The 24,033-nt window shown below is 41.8% G+C and overlaps 1 protein-coding gene across 1 annotated transcript in view; it reads right to left on the reverse strand.

The window, feature by feature from the left end:
* The window catches only part of LOC115202825 (low-density lipoprotein receptor-related protein 4-like), a 233,810-nt gene that overhangs the window by 119,586 nt on the left and 90,191 nt on the right, over window positions 1–24,033 (reverse strand).

Here is a 24,033-nt window from a genome sequence, read left to right on the forward strand (position 1 = left end):
TGTGGCCCTCGAGCCAAAAGTATGCCCAGCCCTGCTTTAGCCATAAAATAAATCAGTTACCTACTGCACCTATGAGCACAGACCATATCAAGAACAATATATCGTGTCTCATCTCTACCCATACAGGGGGAAAAATATTAATTTGAGGCATTTCACTCTAGGCCATAGAAAAGCTGTGAGATATGTGACCTGATTCAGGAAACTAGGCATATTTCGCAAATCACAATGTCACAGGAGAGCCGTTTGAACTTTATTTTTTTAATCAACATGCGTTTTTTGTCAGAAATGCCTTCTCGAACATGTGAACTTTCATGTGCCTTAATAACAAACGTTTATGCCATCTGTAAATACGAATACAGTTGTTCAATTACGAGCCTAGTTGGTTTAGCCAAAGAAAAAGTCAGGAACCTTCCCGCTAGCCATGATTGGCTGAGATAATGAGTGGGCTGGTCATGCCGAGAGATGAGTTTCAGCGGTGTAGCATCTTGTATAAAATGAGCTGCTCGTTATGCGTAGATAATCCTTTCTACTACAGTTAATTCGAAAGACATAACGTTAGCCATAGAGAACTGCAAATATGTTGCTACTGCTCTCAATAACATTGCTGCCCTGAATTTATCAGGCGCTATCGACAAAGGTCTGTGTATCGTGCCATGGAAGAAGTTGACCGAGTTTTGAAATCAGTGGAACACAACAACAGGACAAATAAGCTGTTGATAAGGGAATTATATGTTTAAAGTTAATGATTAAAGAATCCCACCCTGAAACGTAACTAATTAGTAATTAGTAGTTTATGTAGCATATATAATGAATAATTAAAGTACTAAACGTAAGTCCCATAAGGTTTAGTAGAGACCCGTGAGGAAGAGAAATGTATGTGTGTGCCCAAGAAAATACCGAGAACAATAGAGACTGTGTTTGGCTCGACCTGGCTAGATGATAGGACAGGGAGTACCTCTCATGGTTCCTCTAATCTCGGGGGAATGGAACGGACAGCACTGGGTAGTGATTAACAGTGGTGAGAACTCCGGGGAGGAATACAACTCACCTACTGTTCGTGTGTATGTATGTGTGTAGGATATCTACTGTTTGTGTGGAGGTATGTGTGTAAGTAAGGAGTGAGCATAAAATGAATGTCTTTGTATAATGGACTTTAGAACGTTCTCGTGAATAAACTGTACAAACCTTTTTGTCTTTGCCTAATTATTATTAACTCAGTGTCTTACAAACCTTGGGGATTAGTCAAAGCTTATCAATTGTTAGTTATTATCATTGGGATTGAACATTTTCGTGACAGCTGTGCAAACTAAACGCAAATGACACAGGATGTATTATTTAATAAAAAACGATTGCAGTCTGCTGTAAAGCTTTCATCCATGTTTACGGGTAAGTATCTAGCTACAGTTTCAGATATAAGTTTCTAGTTTTGTCAGAAAGTTGTTTTGATTGAAAATGAAAGCTTGCTGTTAGCTAGCCAGCTGGAGTTCGATGGAGGGCTTGCTAGCTAACATTGAACCTATTTGGTTAACTTTAGCTAGCTATGACAACCGGTTTGTATTGCTAGTATTGTTACTCTATGGATAAAAAAATTATATTTACCTTTATTTAACTAGGCAAGTCAGTTAAGAACAAATTCTTATTTTCAATGACGGCCTAAGAACAGTGGGTTAACTGCCTTGTTCAGGGGCAGAACGACAGATTTTTACCTTGTCAGCTCAGGGATTCAATCTTGCAACCTTTCGGTTACTAGTCCAACTCTCTAACCACTAGGCTACCTGATGCCCCGGCAGGGATTATTGTTCATTTTAGTTTGGGATTAAAGTTTATTTTTTAGCTGGCTAGTTAACGTGACATGTCTAAACAAAAGACCCCAAGTTAAAGCTTGCTGTTAGCTAGCTAACGTTAGTGGAGGTTAGATGGCTGGCTTGCTAGCTACCATTAACTTACGTGTGTAACATTAGTGATGCTATCTCAGAATGTCATTTTCGCATTGCTAGTTATAGCCTAATATTAGCTAGCTTACTAGCTAACATTTAACTTATTTGGTTAACTTTAGCTAGCTATGACAAATCGGTTTGTATTGCTAGTTAAAGCTTGCTGTTAGCTAGCCAGCTGAAGTTTGATGGCTGGCATGCTAGCTAACATTGAACCTATTTGGTTAACTTTAGCTAACTATAACAATCAGTTTGTATTACTAGTAACGTTACTCTATGGATTGGGATTATAGTTCCTTTTTTATCTTGCTAACGTTAACGTGACATGTCTAAACAAAAGACCCCAAGTTAAAGCTTGCTGTTAGCTTGCTAACGTTAGCTGGGTTTTGATGGCTGGCTTGCTAGCTAACATTAACTTCTGTGTATGACGTGTGTGTAACATTGATGATGTTTCCTCAGAATGCCATTGGGCATTACTAGTTATAGCCTAATGTTAGCTAGCTAACTAGCTAACATTGAACGTATTTGGTTAACTTTAGCTAGCTATGACAATCTGTATTGCTAGTTCAAGCTTGTTGTTAGCTAGCCAGCTGTGCGAAAATATTTGTATCTGGAATTTGTCTTTCAGCATCAGTAGAACACGCTTGACTCTCCTCCACCAGTCATACAAGAAGAATGGCAGTACATAGATCAAGCAGTACCAGCACTTCAGGTGAAAATAATTTTCATTGCATTGTATGAGGTTATTCTTCTTATCTAAACTTGGGAGGTGAATTGATGTTGTGCAGGGTTGTAATTTCTTCTGATTTTTGTTGTTGTTATTCCCTGTTTTACAGCTTCGATGCTCTGGAACCTGGTATTGTCGCCAAGGAGCGTTCAGACTGTCGGGACCAGGTTTCAGCTGCTGCGCAATGCTGACATCCTTCCTCCCATAGATGGTCTGCATGTACAAGCACCAACTGGACTGGACACAGCTAGACAAACTTATCTTTTTGAGAAGATCAGGGAGTTTTGCGACGAAGAGGCTATGGACATCACATGCCCTGCACAAAAGTCATGGGCAGGACAGAAACAGGCTCTCCAACTATAGATTCCCTTCTTCATGCGTGGTTCGGATGGACCAGTTATCAGCACTATCTGCAGTGCCTCAATTCAAATAACTCTCTCCTAACACACACGACATACGTTGCTGCTAATATAATTTGTTTTATCCTGCAGCCACTTTACCCCTGATTGTATGCATATAACTACCTCGTCTATCACTATCGTTATTGATACTGTTCATGTACATACTGTATGTTATTGTATTTATATTGACACCATTTCTGATATTGCTACTATGCAAGTTACCATTTGGCTGTACCGTTTACACCTTCTGTAGAGGCCCATCCACTTAGCAAGACTTAGCAAAATATTGATATATAAAATTAATATTATGTGTGGTCGTAACATTATTTTGTGACATACCACAAATTTTGTTTGACCGTATCAAGTGTCCACCACATACATATATGGCACATTCATCTGTTTATGTACTGTATATGTTCACCTCACTCAGTTTGCATGGCCTTAACTTATGTATGGAATACTATGTGACAAGTGTGTGTGGGGGGTATCTGTACATTACTTTACTATTTATATTTTGCCCTGTTTATCAAAAGTGTTGGAAAGACTTGTCAATAATCAACTGACTGGTTTCTTGATGTCTATAGTATTCTCTCCGGTATGCAATCTGGTTTCCGCTCAGGTTACAGATGTGTCACTGCAACCTTAAAGGTCCTCAATGATGTCAACGTTGGCCTTGATTCTAAGCAATATTGTGCTACTATTTTTATTGACTTGGCCAAAGCTTTTGATACGGTGGACCATTCCATTCTTGTGGGCCGGCTAAGGAGTATTAGTGTGTCTGAGGGTCTTTGGCCTGGTTTGCTAAATACCTTTTCTCAAACAGCACAGTGTATAAAGTCAGAAAATCTTCTGTCTCAACCACTGCCTGTCTCCAAGGGAGTACCCCAAGGCTCAATCCTAGGCCCCACGCTCTTCTCAATTTACAACAATAACATAGCTCAGGCAGTAGGAAGCTCTCTCATCCATTTATATGCTGATGGTACAGTCTTATGCTCAGCTGGCCCCTCCCTGGATTTTGTGCTCTACAAAAAACGTTTTCTTAGGGTCCAACAAGCTTTCTTAACCCTTAACCTTGTTCTGAACACCTCTAAAACAAAGGTCATGTGGTTTCAAATCAAATCAAATGTATTTATATAGCCCTTCTTACATCAGCTAATATCACAAAGTGCTGTACAGAAACCCAGCCTAAAACCCAAACAGCAAGCAATGCAGGTGTAGAAGCACGGTGGCTAGGAAAAACTCCCTAGAAAGGCTAAGAAGAATGCCCCTCCTCCCACAGGTGTTATTAGTATCTCTGAGGGTTAGAGCTAGAGGTAGTCACCTTATAAAAGTACTTGGGAGTATGTCTAGACCGTGCACTGTCCTTCTCTCAGCACATATCAAAGCTGCAGGCTAAAGTTAAATCTATACTTGGTTTCCTCTATTGTTATCGCTCTTCTTTCACCCCAGCTGCCAAACTAACGCTGCTTCAGATGACCATCCTACCCATGCTAGATTACAGAGACATAATTTATAGATCGGCAGGTAAGGGTGCTATCGACCGGCTATATGTTCTTTACCGTTCAGCCACTTTATACTTCTCTGTAAACTGGTCATCTCTGTATACCCGTTGCAAGACCCACTGGTTGATGCTTATTTATAAAACCTTCCTAGGCCTAACTCCCCCCTATCTGAGATATCTAATGCAGCCCTCATCTTCCACATACAACACCCGTTCTGACAGGCACATTTTGTTAAATGTCCCCAAAGCACACACATCCCTGGGTCTCTCTTCTTTTCAGTTTGCTGCAGCTAGCAACTGGAACGAGCTGCAACAAACACTCAAACTGGACAGTTTTATCTCAATCTCTTCATTCAAAGACTCAATCATGGATACTCTTACTGACAGTTGTGGCTGCTTTTCTTGAAGTATTGTTGTCTCTACCTTCTTGCCCTTAGTGCTGTTGTCTGTGCCCAACAATGTTTGTACCATGTTTAGTGCTGCTACCATGTTGTGTTGCTACCATGCTGTGTTGTGAGATGTTGCTGCCTTGCTATGTTGTTGTTTTAGGTCTCTCTTTATGTCGTGTTGTCTCTATTGTTGTGATGTGTGTTTTGTCTTCTATTTACAGTTGAAGTCAGAAGTTTACATACACTTAGGTTGGAGTCATTAAAACTCGTTTTTCAACCACTCCACAAATTTCTTGTTAACAAACTATAGTTTTGGCAAGTCGGTTAGGACATCTACTTTGTGCATGACAGAAGTCATTTTTCCAACAATTGTTTACAGACAGATTATTTCACTTATAATTCACTGTATCACAATTCTAGTGGGTCAGACGTTTACATACACTAAGATGATTGTTCCTTTAAACAGCTTGGAAAAATTCCAGAAAATGACATCATAGCTTTAGAACATTAGCCTATAGACATTACCCTTCCCTGTAGCTCAGTTGGTAGAGCATGGTGTTTGCAACGCCAGGGTTATGGGTTCAATTCCCATGGGTGGCCAGCACAGGAAAAAAAAAATGTATGAAATGAAATGTATGCATTCACTACTGTAAGTCGCTCTGGATAAGAGCATCTGCTAAATGACTAAAATGTAAAAATGTAGAAGCTTCTGACAGTCTAATTGACATCAATTGGAGGTGTACCTGTGGATGTATTTCAAGGCCTACCTTCAAACTCAGTGCCTCTTTGCTTGACATCATGGGAAAATCAAAAGAAATCAGAAAATAAATTGTAGACCTCCACAAGTCTGGATCATCCTTGGGAGCAATTTCCAAACACATGAGGGTACCACGTTCATCTGTACAAACAATAGTACGCAAGTATAAACACCAAGGAAGCCACTGCTCCAAAACCGCCATAAAAAAGCCTGACTACGGTTTGCAACTGCACATGAGGACAAAGATTGTACTTTTTGGAGAAATGTCCTCTGGTCTGATGAAACAAAAATAGAACTGTTTGGCTATGATGACCATCGTTATGTTTGGAGGAAAAAGGGGGAAGCTTGCAAGCCGAAGAACACCATCCCAACCATGAAGCACGGGGGTGGCAGCATCATGTTGTAGGGGTGCTTTGCTGCAGGAGGGACTGGTGCACTTCACAAAACAGATGGCATCATGAGGAATTGAAAATGATGTGGATATATTGAAGAAACATCTCAAGACATCAGTCAGGAAGTTAAAGCTTGGTCGCAAATGGGTCTTCCAAATGGACAATGACCCCAAGCATACTTCCAAAGTTGTGGCAAAATGGCTTAAGGACAACAACGTCAAGGTATTGGAGTGGCCATCACAAAGCCCTGACCTCAAGCCTATAGAAAATGTGTGGGCAGAACTGAAAAAGCATGTGAGAGCAAGGAGGCCTACAAACCTGACTCAGTTACACCAGCTCTGTCAGGAGGAATGGGCCGAAATTCACTCAACTTATTGTGGGAAGCTTGTGGAAGGCTACCCAAAAGGTTTGACACAAGTTAAACAATTTAAAGGCAATGCTACCAAATACTAATTGAGTGCATGTAAACTTCTGACCCACTGGGAATGTGTTGAAAGAAATGAAAGCTGAAATAAATCATTCCCTCTACTATCACCACCTTCCGGAGACACCTGAAACCCCACCTCTTTAAGGAATACCTGGGATAGGATAAAGTAATCCTTCTAACCCCCCCCTTTAAAATATTTAGATGCACTATTGTAAAGTGGTTGTTCTACTGAATATTATAGGTGAATGCACCAATTTGTAAGTCGCTCTGGATAAGAGCGTCTGCTAAATGACTTAAATGTAAATGTAATTATTCTGACATTTCACATTCTTAAAATAAAGTGGTGATTCTATAACAGGAATTTTTTACTAGGATTAAATGTCAGGAATTGTGAAAAACAGAGTTTAAATGTATTTGGCTAAGGTCTATGTCAACTTCCGACTTCAACTGTATATATTTATTCATTTCAAAAATTAGCCCAGGCCCCCATTCCCACAGGAGGCATTTTGCCTTTTGGTAGTCCATCATTGTAAATAAGAATTTGTTCATAACTGATTTGCCTAGTTAAATAAAGGTTAAATAATAATAAATATATAAAAGCCTCATCACTCATGTAGTCTGACTGTCATAAACCCAATGAGCTGTATGTTATAAGCCTGGTAGCCAAGATTGGTGTATTTCTACACTCCATCTATCCTGAACACACACCGAATAATGATATTACGCATACCAGAGGGGGATGTGTGTGTGTGTGTGCGAGATGGATATGTTTTCAGCTGGGGCTGAACCACAGTCTCATGCTATTAAAGTAGTACTATGAATATATCTAGCCTTAATTTCACTGGCTTACATTATGTTAAGGCGTTCTGTGGGATCACTGTATGTAAGTGAGTGTGTACCCATCAGTTTTGTGCGTGTGTCTGTGTGTGTGTGTGTGCGCGCATGCTTGCGTATGGACATGCGAGTGAGGCTGCGATGCCTCCTCAGATGCATTTAGCCCATTTGAAAGAGGCTGACGGCTTCAATGAGTAAGGGGTGAAGTGTGTGTGTGAGATGTTTTTCACTGAGATCCTTCGAGAGAGTGTGTTGTAGGCTGCACTAAACAATATTAAGCAAAAAATAAATACCCCAACTTATATGAATCTCAGCAAATCAGGTCCATTACGGGGAGTGAAAAAAGCCTCCCATTTCTCTCTCTCTTTCAACTCAGTTAAAGACTGTGTATGTGTGTGTGGTTGGTTGGTTCCTGGCCCCTTCACAAAGGCATCAGTCAACCCAGGAGAGCCTGGCACCAAACATACACTAACCTTCAGAAACCTCCCACAGCACAGCACTAAATTAATGGCCTCTCTTTTCATTTCCTTCTATTTTTCTCTCTCTCTCTCTTCCCTTCATTTGCCTATCCTCCTGTTCTGTTTTCTTTTCCTTCATTCTTGGCCTTGCTCTCCCGCTCTCTCTTCTCAAAAGCTTCTAACACGACAAAGACAAAAAATGTCCTACTCAGTCATTTTTCTCCCCTTTCTTTGCTCCTTCTCTTTCTAATCTCTCCCCTGAGGCGTGTGGTCCCTCCTTAGTGTCTCCAGTCCCTGTCCCTTTAAGACACAGAGCAAGGGACCAGGCTAAAACTAAGGACCTAATGACAAAGACAGAAAGCCTGAAAACACTGTTCCTTTCTTACCACCAACAATCTAGATCAGACAAGAAATTATCTGTAGCATCATACAGACACACACACACACACACACGCACGCACGCTTATGCTCACTCACACATGCGCATACGACACACACAGGACACTACTCCTCTTAGACTTGGTCTAATACTGCTAACTAATACTGTTCAATCGGGTTGGTGCATGCTGATCAACAATTTAATATATGCTAAATCTACATGAGTGTATATGGGTTTTCATGAGCAGGGTTGTGTATGCAGGTCTATATGAATGGTTTTCTAAGTGTGGGTTTATGTTGGACTAAATTAGAGCGTTGTGTCTAGAGTTGGCAGAGCAGTCATGCCACATGAGAGGCTGCATTTGTTAAACAGCACAGGCCACTTGCACTGAGAATACCTATAAAATGACAGGGTTATATCATCTTTAGGCTAGGGGGCAGTATTTTGACATCTGGATGAAAAGCATGCCCAGAGAAAACTGCCTGCTACTCAGGCCCAGAAGCTAGGATATGCATATCATTACTAGATTTGGATAGAAAACACTCTGAAGATTCTACAACTGTTTGAATGATGTCTGTGAGTATAACAGAACTCATATGGCAGGCAAAAATCTGAGAAAAATCCAACCAGGAAGTGGGAAATCGGAGGTTTGTAGTTTTTCAAGTGATTGCCTATCCAATATACAGTGTAAATGGGGTCATATTGCACTTCCTAAGGCTTCCAATAGATGTCAACAGTCTTTAGAACATTGTTTCATGTGTCTACTGTGAATGGGGAGAGAATAAGAGCTATTGGAATCAGGTGTCTGGAAAAATGCCATGAGCTCAGTCACGGGCGTGGGATTTTTTTGATGTGGGTATTTTCAATTGAATGCCTATAGAGAATCTAATGGGTTAGGACCCAGATTGCAGTTCCTATGGCTTCCACTAGATGTCAACAGTCTTTAGATATTGTTTCAGGCTTGTTTTCTGAAAAATGAAGAAGAATGAGACCTTTCTGTCAATGGACTGTAGAATCATGCAATGCTGGTTTGCGGGCGTGACTGAGTGCGCACCCTTCGTTGTTTTTTCTTTCTATTGAATACGCTATTGTCCAGCTATTGTCCAGCTCTACCCTTTAGCTCAGTGAGGATGTTGCCTGTAATCCATGGATCTAGTTGGGGTATTTACGTACGGTCACTGTGGGGATGAGGTCATCGATGCACTTATTGATGAAGCCAGTGACTGATGTGGTGTACTCAATGCCATCGGAAGAATCCCGGAAAATATTCCAGTCTGTGCTAGCAAAACAGTCCCGTAGCTTAGCATCTGCTTCATCTGACCACTTCCGTAATGAGCGAGTCACTGGTACTTCCTGCTTTAGATTTTTCTTGTTAGTAGGAATCAGGCGGATAGAGTTATGGTTAGATTTGACAAAGGGAAGCCGAGGGAGAGCTTTGCACGTGTCTCTGTGTGTGGAGTAAATGTGGTCTAGAGTTTTTTTCCTCTGGTTACACATGTAACATGCTGGTAGAAATGAGGTAAAACTGATTTAATATTCCCTGCATTAAAGACCCTGGACACTAGGAGCGCCGCCTCTGAGTGAGCATTTTCCTGTTTGCTTATGGCCTTATGCAGCTTGTTGAGTGCGTTCTTTGTGCCAGCATCGGTTTGCAGTGGTGAAAAGACAGCTCCGAAAAATCTAGATGAAAACTCTCTTGGTAAATAGTGTGGTCTACAGCGTATCATGAGATACTTTACCTCAAGCGAGCAAAACCTTGAGACTTCCTTAATATTACCAGCTGTTATTTACAAATAAACACAGACCGCCACCCCTTTTCTTACCCGGAGGCAGCTGTTCTATCTTGCCGATAGACCGAAAACCCAGCCAGCTGTATGTTATCCATGTCGTAGTTCAGCCATGAATCGTTGAAACATAAGATATTACAGTTTTTAATGTCCCGTTGGTAGGATAGTCTTGATCGGAGCTCATCCATTTTATTATCCATTGATTGCACGTTGGCTAATAGGGCTGATGGTAGAGGCGGATTACTCACTCGACGTTGGATCCTTACAAGGCTCCCTGATATATCCGTCTTCTTCATGTGAATGACAGGGATTTGGGCCTTGTCGGGTGTCTGAACTAAATCCTTCGCGTTAGACTTGTTAAATAAAAAATCTTTGTCCAGTACGAGGTGTGTAAACGCTGTCCTGATATCCAGGAGCTATTTACGGTCATAAGAGACTGTGGCATAAACATTATGCCACTCGGGTCTAACACAATGCAGCTCAGTGCTAGAGGCATCACTACAGACCCTGGTTCGATTCCAGGCTTTATCACAACCGGCCGTGATTGGGAGTCCCATAGGGCGGCACACAATTGGCCCAGCGTCGTCCGGGTTTGGCCGGGGTAGGCCGTCAGTGTAAATAAGAATGTTTTCTTAACTGACATGTCTAGTTAAATAAAGGTTAAATAAAAATAAAAATAAAATAAATTAAAAATTACGCAAAAAAACACACACACAATAGCACAATTGGTAAAACGGCGAGCTTGAAGGGGACAATGGTATTGAATGCTGAGCTATAGTTAATGAGCAGCATTCTCGCATAGTTATTCCTCTTATCTAGGTGGGTGAGGGCAGTGCAATTGAGATTGCGTAGTTGGGGCGGTATGCAAATTGGAATGGGTCTAGAGTAGAGGTCGACTGATTTAATTAGGGACGATTTCAAGTTTTCATAACAATCGGTAATCGGTATTTTTGGACACCGATTTGCCGATTTACTTCTTTTTTTTACACCTTTATTTAACTAGGCAAGTCAGTTAAGAACACATTCTTATTTTCAATGACGGCCTAGGAACGGTGGGTTAACTGCCTAGTTCAGGAGCAGAATGACAGATTTTTACCTAGTCCAACGCTCTAACCACCTGCTTTACATTGCACTCCACGAGAAGCCTGCCTGTTACGCGAATGCAGTAAGAAGCCAAGGTAAGTTGCTAGCTAGCATTAAACTTATCTTATAAAAAATAATCAATCATAATCACATGGTTGATGATATTACTAGTTTATCTAGCCTGTCCTGCGTTGCATATAATCGATGCGGTGCGCATTCGCGAAAAAGGACTGTCATTGCTCCAACATGTACCTAACCATAAACATCAATGCCTTTCTTAAAATCAATACACAGAAATATATATTTTTAAACCTGCATATTTAGCTAAAAGAAATCCAGGTTAGCAGGCAATATTAACCAGGTGAAATTGTGTCACTTCTCTTGCGTTCATTGCACGCAGAGTCAGTGAAAATGCAACACTTTGGGCCGCATGGCTCGTTGCGAACTAATTTGCAAGATTTTTATGTAATTATGACATAACATTGAAGGTTTTGCAATGTAACAGGAATATTTAGACTTAGGGATGCCACGCATTCATTCAAACAGCACTTATGTGCATTTTGCCTGCAGCTCTTCACAATGCTTCAAGCATTGCGCTGTTTATGACTTCAAGCCTATCTACTCTCAAGATTAGGCTGGTGTAACCGATGTGAAATGGCTAGCTAGTTAGCGGGGTGCGCGCTAATAGCGTTTCAAACATCACTCGCTCAGACTTGGAGTAGTTGTTCCCCTTGCTCTGCATGGGTAACGCTGCTTCGAGGGTGGCTGTTGTCGATGTGTTCCTGGTTCGAGCCCCAGGTAGGAGCGAGGAGAGGGACGGAAGCTATACTGTTACACTGGCAATACTAAAGTGCCTATAAGAACATCCAATAGTCAAAGGTATATGAAATACAAATCGTATAGAGAGAATTAGTCCTATAATTCCTATAAGAACTACAACCTAAAACTTCTTACCTGGGAATATTGAAGACTCATGTTAAAAGGAACCACCAGCTTTCATATGTTCTCATGTTCTGAGCAAGGCACTTAAACGTTAGGTTTCTTACATGGCACATATTGCACTTTTACTTTATTCTCCAACACTTTGTTTTTGCATTATTTAAACCAAATTGAACATGTTTCATTATTTATTTGAGGCTAAATTGATTTTATTGATGTATTATATTAAGTTAAAATAAGTGTTCATTCAGCATTGTTGTAATTGTCATTATTACAAATAAATAAAAAAAAATGTCCGATTAATCGGTATCAGCTTTTTTTGGTCCTCCAATAACCGGTATCGGTATCGGCATTGAAAAATCATAATCGATCAACCTCTAGTCTAGAGTGTCTGGGATGGTGGATTTAATGTGTGCCATAACCAGCCTCTCAAAGCACTTCATGATTACAGATGAGTGCTCCAGAGCAGTAGTCATTTTGGCATGAAGCTTTAGAGTTCTTGGGAACAGGAATGATGGTGGTCATCTTAAAATGTTGGGATTACAGACTGGGACAAGGAGAGGTTGAAAATGACTGTGAATATACCAGCCAGCTATTCTGCGCATGCTCTGCAAACGCACCCTGGAATACCATTAGGCCCCACGGCCTTGCAAGTGTTGACCTGATTGAAGACTTCACTCACATTGGCCTCGGAGAGCGAGATCACCCAATCTTCTGGGTCTCACACCCAGCGCAACATTATTTTTAAAGTGTGCAGAAAATGCATTGAGTTTGTCTGGTCGAGAGGCATTGTTGGGCAGATAATGGCAGGGTCTTCCTTTGTAATCCGTAATGGACTGTAGCCCCTGCCACATGCGGCAGGCATCGGAGCATGTGTAATATGATAGCCTTGCGTGTGGTAGCCATATCCTTTAGTTTAGCGCCAACCTCACTGTTTTTTAATTTTATTTATTTATTTACTTATTTCACCTTTATTTAACCAGGTAGGCAAGTTGAGAACAAGTTCTCATTTACAATTGCGACCTGGCCGAGATACAGCAAAGCAGTTCGACAACAACACAGAGTTACACATGAAGTAAAACAAACATACAGTCAATAATAATACAGTATAAATATGTCTATATACAATGTGAGCAAATGAGGTGAGATAAGGGAGGTAAAGGCAAAAAAAGGCCATGGTGGCAAAGTAAACACAATAAGTAAAACACTGGAATGGTAGATCTGTAGTAGAGGATCGGTAGGATGGTCAGTTTTACGAGGGTATGTTTAGCAGCATGAGTGAAGGATGCTTTGTTGCGAAATAGGAAGCCAATTCTAGATTTAACTTTGGATTGGAGATGTTTGATGCGAGTCTGGAAGGAGAGTTTACAGTCTAACCAGACACCTAGGTATTTGTAGTTGTCCACATATTCTAAGTCAGAACCGTCCAGAGTAGTGATGCTGGACAGGCGGGCAGGTGCAGGCAGCGATCGGTTGAAGAGCATGCATTTAGTTTTACTTGTATTTAGGAGCAGTTGGAGGCCACGGAAGGACAGTTGTATGGCATTGAAGCTCGTCTGGAGGGTTGTTAACACAGTGTCCAAAGAAGGGCCAGAAGTATACAGAATGGTGTCGTCTGCGTAGAGGTGGATCAGAGAATCACTAGCAGCGAGTGCAACATCATTGATGTATACAGAGAAAAGAGTCGGCCCGAGAATTGAACCCTGTGGCACCCCCATAGAGACTGCCAGAGGTCCGGACAACAGGCCCTCGGATTTGACACACTGAACTCTATCAGAGAAGTAGTTGATGAACCAGGCGATGCAATCGTTTGAGAAACCAAGGCTATTGAGTCTGCCGATGAGGATGTGGTGATTGACAGAGTCGAAAGCTTTGGCCAGGTCAATGAATACGGCAGCACAGTATTGTTTCTTATCGATGGCGGTTACGATATCGTTTAGGACCTTGAGCGTGGCTGAGGTGCACCCATGACCAGCTCTGAAACCAGATTGCATAGCGGAGAAGGTGCGGTGGGATCCGAAATGGTCGGTAATCTGTTTGTTGACTTGGCTTTCGAAGACCTTAGAAAGGCAGGGTAGGGTGGATATAGGTCTGTAGCAATTTGGGTCAAGAGTGTCCCCTCCTTTGAAGAGGGGGATGACGGCAGCTGCTTTCCAATCTATGGGAATCTCAGATGACACAAAAGAGAGGTTGAACAGGCTAGTAATAGGGGTTGCAATAATTTCAGCAGATCATTTAAGAAAGAAAGGGTCCAGATTGTCTAGCCTGGCTGATTTGTAGGGGTCCAGATTTTGCAGCTCTTTCAGAACATCAGCTGAATGGATTTGGGAGAAGGAGAAATGGGGAAGGCTTGGGCGAGTAGTTGTGGGGGGGTGCAGTGCTGTTGACTGCAGTATGGGTAGCCAGGCGGAAAGCATGGCCAGCCGTAGAAAAATGCTTATTGAAATTCTCAATTATAGTGGGTTTATGGGTGGTGACAGAGTTTCCTATCCTCAGTGCAGTGGGCAGTTGGGAGGAGGTGTTCTTATTCTCCATGGACTTTACAATGTCTCAGAACTTTTTAGAATTTGTGTTGCAGGAAGCAAATTTTTGCATGAAAAAGCTAGCCTTGGCTTTTCTAACTGCCTGTGTATATTGGTTTCTAACTTCCCTGAAAAGTTGCTTATCACGGGGGCTGTTCGATGCTAATGCAGAACGCCACAGAATGTTTGGGCAGTCAGGTCTGGGGAGAACCAAGGGCTATATCTGTTCCTGGTTCTACATTTTTTGGAATGGGGCATGTTTATTTTAGATGGTGAGGAAGGCATTTAAAAAAAATAACCAGGCATCCACTACTGACGGGATGAGGTCAATATCCTTCCAGGATACCCGGGCCAGATCGATTAGAAAGGCTTACTCGCTGAAATGTTTCAGGGAGCATTTGACAGTGATGAGTGGAGGTCGTTTGACCACAGACCCATTACGGATGCAGGCAATGAGGCAGTGATCGCTGAGATCTTGGTTGAAAACAGCAGAGGTGTATTTAGAGGGTAAGTTGGTTAGGATGACATCTATGAGGGTGCCAGTGTTTACGGCTTTGGGGTGGTACCTGGTGGGTTGATTAATAATTTGTGTGAGATTGAGGGCATCAAGCTTGGATTGTAGGATGGCTGGGGTGTTAAGTGAAAGGAGGGAAGATGGAGGGAAGAGAATGGCCAGTACTCCCTTCGCATTAATCTCGATAGGATCACCCCTCTCTTGCCTCTGTAACGTCTGTGTTTCCTCTTGGGTAGCACGAAAATTGGGTCGGAATTACAGAAAGAGCCAAGGCCAGATGAGTCAAAGTCGAGGTTGAATCCGGTATGTTCTGATGTTCAAAAGTTGTCGGTTGTAAGAAATGTTACGGCCATCTAGTATGGCAATATCTTTAAGTCAATTGCCTGTGTGGAAGCACCTGCTATCAATAGACTTTTTCCCCGTCATTTACTTAAGTGTTTCCATTATTTGGGCAGTTATCTGTACTTCAAATCACATACTTTTGAATAACATAATTTTTGGGGGGATCGAATAAAAAAGTGTCTAACCTATAATCCTTAATGCCACATCCGTTTGGGATAGGCTATTACAACAACAGCGTTATTAACAACAATGTTTTTTTCGGACATCATTGCACGCACGATAGAACAGCAGATTTATCAATTTTTTTGCTGCTCGACACCTCACCTCTGTTTCGCCCACAAAACAAAAACAAAGGTGCTGGGCAAACAGTGGCACTGTTTCCCCTAATGCGGATTCCATCTTTAGAGGTGATTGTAAGGACAATACCTGAAATAACAGACTAGATGACTGCTAAAAAGACAGAAACCTCTCCTGGTACTTATCTTAAAAGGGAACACGCCTTTACCCCACAATGCATTGCCAGCCAGGCATTGTGGCACTGGTCTTTCAGAGGCACTGCCATAACAGACAGAACACAATGATCAGAGAGAGATAAGAGCCCACCCGGCTGTGTGTGTGTGTGAGTGTGGGGGGTAAGCCAAACCCTCACTTACTTCCTGGTATAACATTTTACCTTTGCTGCCAAATGCTGGGGTGTGTGTGTGTGTGTGTGTGTGTGTGTGTGTGTGTGTGTGTGTGTGTGTGTGTGTGTGTGTGTGTGTGTGTGACCTTCTGTAAAGAGAAAACAGACCACTGACCACACACAGCTTAGTCCACACCTCTGAACGTGGCGTGAATGTGTGTATATGAGTGTAGAACCCCACAGGAACCGCGGCATGGCCAGAGCTAGACAGGTGGTCCTCCAGGGAAAACACAATCCACCACTACCTACAGCAGTCTACTAACATACAGTGAGCTATTCTAGGCTAGGCTATTTCATCTATGGTGGGACTACAAGTCAAGAAAAAAGTTATTTCCACTACCGCCTGTTTTCTTTCACCAGCACCCAATGTTAAGTCACTTACTTTCTAATTTACTCCTATAAATGAGTGTATGTATGGGGAAATTACAGCATAGCCAGCACCCGCACATCCACAACCACACAGGACTTTGGAAGGCTGATCATTGTAATATAGGGTCAACACACAAACAATAACCCAACCCCCCAGGAGTGGTGGTCACATCTTGTGAAGGATGTCAAAAGGTTGACTGTTAATTTGGGCTGGACCTCCCAAGTGACTCTGTGGAGGGCAGTGTGTGTGTGTGTGTGTGTGTGTGTGTGTGTGTGTGTGTGTGTGTGTGTGTGTGTGTGTGTGTGTGTGTTCAGTCACTGAGAAAACAGTACCCCGCAAAATGTACAGTGGTACAGAACATAGAAAGAAAATTAACCACCTCACTCACAGACAAGTGTGTGTGTGTGGATTCGCATTTGGAAGATGGAACAGGACACACACACACACTTTCCCTGCACTCATGTATTTTCCTACATTCCCTCTCTCTTTCCCAGTCTTCCCTCACCTGTCTTTCCATTGTTGCTCTCCAGATATCGTGACAATGTCCATTCCTCTCCCTTTTCTTCTCCACTATGCCACCCATAGCTCCTATCTCTATACATCCTTCTCTCCCCTCCATATCTTTCCTCACCCTGTAAAGCTTGTGAAAGTGTTTGTTAGAGCTGGACAGCTGCATCTCAGCATGTTGTGGCCAGACCATCCATCCTGAGTTATGTTCCCTCTTAAAAACCCTGAAGAGTCACAACGCTGTTCAATGAGACAGGACTAAAAAGGTTTGTGTGTGTCCATAACCTCCCCCCAAAACCAGTATTTAACCACCTCCATATCTGATGGTCATCTTGGTATTTTAGTGGCATTTTTCCATTGGTTATTAGGGCCATAGAGAGTAGGAAAAAGGGTAGGCCTAGATAGGTATGTTTGTCATGTTTACTATATGTCCTATGCTCTCACTCTATCCCTCTCCCCATCCCTCTAGAAATCTCTCTCTTTCTCGATCTCTCTCCCTCCGCTACACCCCTTTCTCTAAACCGCCTCATATGGAAGCCCTTAAAACCTCTTAAGGCACGGTCACAGTGGTTACAGTTGCTCTCGGTTACGGTGGTTTGCAACACAGATGCCAATTCCCTCATCTTCTCTGCTCTCCCTCCTTCCCTCTCATCCCCCCTACTAATTTACCCATCTCATGTCAAGCCAAGCCTGGAGCGGCGAGGAGTAACCCATAGGCGCACATGTTGGGCTCAACTAACACAAACAGGCACAAACACACATCCTGCTCCTAGGGTAACATTTGGGCAGCGGCAGGGTTCTCTTCTTGCCTGCTCATCTCAGATTTTCATTAAAACTCTACTCTTACGACAGCCCAGTACTCAATCACTGTCCCAGAGAGCAACAGGGTACGGTGTGTGTGTGGGTGGGGGGGTATGCATCACGTGCATCACGTGCATCATGTGAAAATGAATTCGTATTCCACAGAGTGTAGCCACTGTAGCAGCGTAAGCAACTAGTGCTAGCAATTCAGTGGACAATTATTTAACAAGTAACAAGTAAACAAGTAACATAATCGATCTTCTCAGTACCTGTTAATGAATTAAGTTATCACCGACCTGAATAATAATCCTACGGTATAGAGTGCTCATCTCACATATTGCTTGGTCTGCAGCTCCATCATACATGACAGGTAAGCTTGCGTGCATGATACAGGATGTGATTTTTTGAGATGGCTAAATAAGCTATTTTACTGACTGTTAAATAAATAGCCAGAATAGTGGTGTTTCACCATGAAGCTAATATTACATTAGGGCTGCTAATGTTTTTTTTCTTCTAATGAGTAGGCTAGCATTGTCATTAACTCATGCAACTCACACCTTTATATTTACATTTTAGTCATTTAGCAGACGCTCTTATCCAGAGCGATTTACAGGAGCAAAACACAACCATGGATTTTATTAAATTACACTGATGTTCAAGATAACATGGTTTTATATTCGTTGATAACTCATATTGAAAGATGATATGATCCAATCTAACTAAATTAGAAGGCCTAGGCTACTTCATTAAGCTACATGCATTGGATACAAAACTAACACTGACGTGATAAAGGATGTCCAATATAATTATACAAAGGCATATAAAACAGGAATTCAATTAAATGAATCCAGCATTGTAAAATTATTGGTGCCTTTCTCTCTCCTTGCAGGGGATTAGACAGATGAACGGCAGTCACCAGATGCCCAAGCCTCAAAACCAGAAATGTGTGGAGACATCAATACTTGTCATTTTTATTGCTTTTCCTGTATGGTGTACATGAGTCCTTAAAACACAGTCCAGTCTCAAGATGATTAACCTCCAACATTCATAAGCTTGTTCAGTACATGAGGGCAAATTTTTTATGCACAGGATATGATGTTTACAGGATTTTGTTCCAACCCTTCACTACCACCTCATTCAAGTAATTTTTGTATAAATTGAAGACTTGCACACAGTGCAATCCCCTGGCACAGAAATCACATCTGTATTTTAGAATAAGCTTCATAAATTACAATGACCTGACAAATCTGCATGATAAACAATAACATGGGTGAATCTATTTATATCTAACATTGTGATGTTGCACCCTCCTGAATAAAATCCTGGGATATGGTGATTATCCTGGTGGCTTGGAGGTTCCCAAGTTATTTACATCTGTCTGGGTGTCAGGGTGTGAAGTCCTTCAACCTGGAACAAGCAGAGACAAGCTACCTTTATTAGTGTGCAATCGTTTGGTTAACAGTTTTGCATATTTATAGTCTTGATCAAGTTGTTTACAGTAAGAGTAGAGAACCTTAGACTATAATTTTAACCAGTAACACCAAACCCAATGGTGCAACACAATAGGGGAAGGGAAAGTGACAAGAGAAAGTTAATGTCAGCTAACATCAGGTAAACAGACATTGCATGCAGCTAGCTAGTAAGCTAGCTAAACAGACTCATCTAGCAATCCTAGATTGAACAGAACACATCTGGCTCCATTTCCTATGCTTTTCATGTTGTTAAAATGTCTAACCTCCAAATTACTTGGGCAGGACTGTTTCCCCTGCCAAGCCAATGGAGTGAAATGCAATCAGGTGCCCTTTTTACTAGTCCCTAAAAAAAACACTAAAAAAACAATGTTACATGTCTTTAGCTGGCTTACAAATTCACTAATGAATTACTTAAAAACTGTCTTCACAAATGACACTGCTGAATCTATGATTAGTTAGTTTAGTTGTTCATCTCTAAACAGCTGATAAGCAGGCTAGCGAGCTATATCGCATCCAACGTGAGCTAAGCAAGCTTGGCAACGGGCTGATAAACACCAGTTCTTGAACATTTGAATTCAAAATGCATATGAAAGTAATTTGTAGAAATGTAACATCATTTGGTAAAAACTAAACGTTATACTTACATTTCACAAAGTTATTCCTTATTCTTCTGGAACTGTTTCGCCCAAGCGGGGACTTCTGTCCTCCATTAATTCAGAAATGCTTGGAATTTTTGCTGCACCGCAAGGTGTTATGGGATAGCCTCCCCGGCGAAGGATACATGGGATGCTGCCTTCAAAATCGCCCAAATGAAGGCACCTTAGAAGGCAGCATTTAAGGTACCTTGGGATTGGGATATGCTAATTTGACATCATGCCTCAAAAGGCAGCATTCTTGTCAATTGGGACACAGCCACAGAGACAGATAGTGCAGCCCAAAATCATTTTATTTTTGTTGAATGGTCTTTCTCTTCCTGAGGGTTAAAAATAGGGACCTACGGGATGAGGGCTGGAAGGGAAGATGATAGGATAGTGCCATTATGGCAAAGTTGTGGGTATGTGCGTGTGTGTGTGTGTGTGTGTGTGTTGCAAGCCAACAGTCCCTCAGAAGTAAGTTCAAAGATAACACTGGCATGGCTTTTGGATCAAGTATGTGGGCTAGAGTTGTGCGTGTGTTTGTGTGCGTGTGTCCATACCCTGCTAGTGAGAACACAACTGTCCTCTATGCTGTGTCCCTGGCTGTGAACACTGGACAATGTGCTGACTGAGCACTTGGTCTCCAATCCCCCCTAATCCTCTGCTTGTCTCTTTGCACATGAGCAAAAACCAGTAGAACACCATTGTTGAGCCACGGCCATACCCAGGGCACGCTGCTTCTCTCTGGGGTGACGTGAGAGGGATGACAGGTGGAGGGGAGATGTATTGGTTGATGGCGAGGCTGTATGACACACACACATACACACAAGCAATATTCCTACAACACCAATGTCCACCATATATTGTCAGCCCTTTGGTGGCATAGCTAGTATCATCCTTTGTGCAGCACTTCAAACGGGCTCATTTGTCCTTCCGTTATACAACCAGGCTACTAAATGTCAACTTGAGACTTGATATGTAACATTAATGACCAGGCTTTAAATGTTGGTCTGGGCTCCCACTCCACATCAATCATCATTCTCAAAAAATCCTCTTCTCACTGGGAAGATGCTCCAATACTGTGCCTCCACCACTCTTAAACCATTGAAGCCTTTCATATTGGGCAAAAAATAACTTTATAAATATTTAAATCTAGTCATAAACAAAAAGAGATTTGAACCCTCAAAACATCTCATTCCTGTGACTGTTTCAGCCCCTGATATACTGTATGCAATATTCTTACGGGGTAAATCATTTAAAAAAAATCTGGGCAGGAGAGTCTAAATGAATGTAGCAGATGCAACTGGAATTTGAAAGTCTCAGAGTTCAGGTGTAATAAAATCCTAACAATTTCGCACAGAGAGTGTGAGAGAAAGAGAGATAGAGGGAGATGGGCTTGAAAGATGGGCTTGGCTGAGGAACAAGACAGTGAGATGGGCTTGAAAGATGGGCTTGCCTGAAATGGCTAGCTGAGTATGAACATATTGCATGTGTATGTGTGCGTGTGTCCGTGATTGCTGTTTGGGGTGGGGAATTCTACTGATTCCAGCTGTCTTTCTCCACATTATACAAGGAATGCTGCTGAAGACCAAGTGTTTAGGTGTGTGTATGTGTATGTAACCCTATCATCTAGCCAAAGTCCAGCACAAGATCCAGTACAGTAGTCTACAATACAAGCCTGCTGTCTGGGCCAAGCCTCTGAACCCCTCCCTGCAACCCAAATTTCCTTAGAGACCAGCGCCTCTCTCTGAGCCTTATCGATCACCCCTCCCCCTACCTCAGACACGGGCCCAGGCCCTGAAAATGATGCTGACAGAGTGAAATCCACTCCAGGTATGAATCAAACAAGAATGAGGTGACAGATGAGTAGAACTGGAAAGTGAGAGGGAGAGAGCAATGACAAAATGATTGTATTCCTTTCTGACTGATGATTGGAGAATAGTCTGGGTGCATCTCAACAGTCTAGTTCAGGTATTCCTGAACTACGCGCAATGCTGTCGGGGGTACGCCCCCAAAAATGTGATTCACAAAAATCTATTTATATTAAAAAAAAATATCTATATATTAAAAAAATATATATATATATATAAAAAATATATATATATATATATATATATATATATATATATATATATATATATATATATATATATATATATATATATATATATATATATATATATATATATATATATATATATATATATATTAAAAAAAATATATATATATATATTCACATTTTCAAACAGTCCATTTATATTTTCCAACGGGGCTATACATTTGGATGAGTTTTTTTTTCCTCGCCTGAGTTGCCTCGTTTCACTGCCCAAAATAAAATTAAACCATCTAGGTGTTCAGCGAAATAACAATACAATGTCAAATACAGGCAGCCTAGTCAAATAATTGACATCCAAACACATTAACAGTTACTCTCTTGTGGAAATTCCACTAACGGACCGTATGTAGCCAAACGTAGCTGCTGCTCATGTTGGTATCTGTACTGACGGCGCAAAAGCCATGACAGGGAGACATAGTGGAGTGGTAGCGCGCATGCAAGCGGTTGCTCCCGACGCCACTTGGGTACACTGCAGCATCCACCGAGAGTCTCTTGCTGCCAAGGGTATGCCTGACAGCTTGAAAGACGTTTAGGACATTACAGTGAAAATGGTTAAAGCAAGGCCCCTGAACTCTTATGTATTTTCTGCACTATGCAATGATATGGGCAGCGACCATGTAACGCTTTTACAACATACAGAAGTGCGCTGGTTATCAAGGGGCAAAGTATTGACACATTTATTTTTATTAATTGACAGACGAGCTTAAAGTTTTCTTCACTGTCAATAACTTTCAATTGTCTGACCGCTTGCATGATGGCGAGTTTCTCACACGACTGACCTTTCTGGGTGATGACTCTCCGCAACTATATTCAATTTGCGGGACAAAATTGAGGCTAGGATTAAGAAGTTGGAGCTCTTCGCTGTCTGCATTAACAAGGACAACACACAGGTCTTTCCATCATTGTATGATGTTTTGTGTACAAATTAACTCAAGCTTACAGACAATGTCAAATGTGATATAGTGAATGAACTTAGTGAGTTGGGTGCACAATTACGCAGGTACTTTCCCGAAACGGACGACACAATAACTGGATTCGTTATCCCTTTCATGCCCTGCCTCCAGTCCACCGATATCTGAACAAGAGAGCCTCATCGAAATTGCAACAAGCGGTTCTGTGAAAATTGAATCAGAAGCCACTGTCAGATTTCTGGATAAAGCTGCGCTCAGAGAATCATGCCTTGGCAAATCTCGCTGTTAGGAACTGATGCCCTTTGCAACCACGTACCTACAGTTGAAGTCAGAAGTTGACATACAATTAGGTTGGAGTCATTAAATTTAGTTTTTCAACCACTCGACAAATGTCTTGTTAACAAACTATAGTTTTGGCAAGTCGGTTAAAATATCTACTTTTTACATGACACAAGTAATTTTTCACTTACAATTCACTGTATCACAACTCCAGTGGGATAGAAGTTTACATACACTAAGTTGACTATGGCTTTAAACAGCTTGGAAAATTCCAGAAAATGATGTCATGGCTTTAGAAGCTTCTGATAGGCTAATTGACAGCATTTGAGTCAATTCAAGATGTACCTGTGGATGTATTTCAAGGCCTACCTTCAAACTCAGTGCCTCTTTGCTTGACATCATGGGAAAATCAAAAGAAATCAGAAAAAAATGTAGACCTCCACAAGTCTGGTTCATCCTTGGGAGCAATTTCCAAACGCCTAATGGTACCACGTTCATCTGTACAAACAATAGTACGCAAGTATAAACACAGCGAACAGTTTTGACTGGGCTGAGCGGGAACTGTGCTTCCTCAGAGGTAGGGAGGCGAGCAGGCCAGAGGTGGATGAACGCAGTGCCCTTGTTTGGGTGTAGGGCCTGATCAGAGCCTGAAGGTACGGAGGTGCCGTTCCCCTCACAGCTCCGTAGGCAAGCACCATGGTCTTGTAGCCCTCTGGTCAGCCCTGACAACTGTATACTATTTTCCCCACTTTAAATAGCAATCAGCCTAGTACAGGTGCGCACCAGAGGGTCTACAAGACCTGACACAGATCAATGCAAAACACTCACCAGAAACAGTTTTTTTAAACAGTATCAGTTCTATAATGGCAAACAT

This window comes from Salmo trutta, chromosome 12 (assembly GCF_901001165.1).
Source record: "Salmo trutta chromosome 12, fSalTru1.1, whole genome shotgun sequence".
Lineage (NCBI taxonomy): Eukaryota > Metazoa > Chordata > Actinopteri > Salmoniformes > Salmonidae > Salmo > Salmo trutta.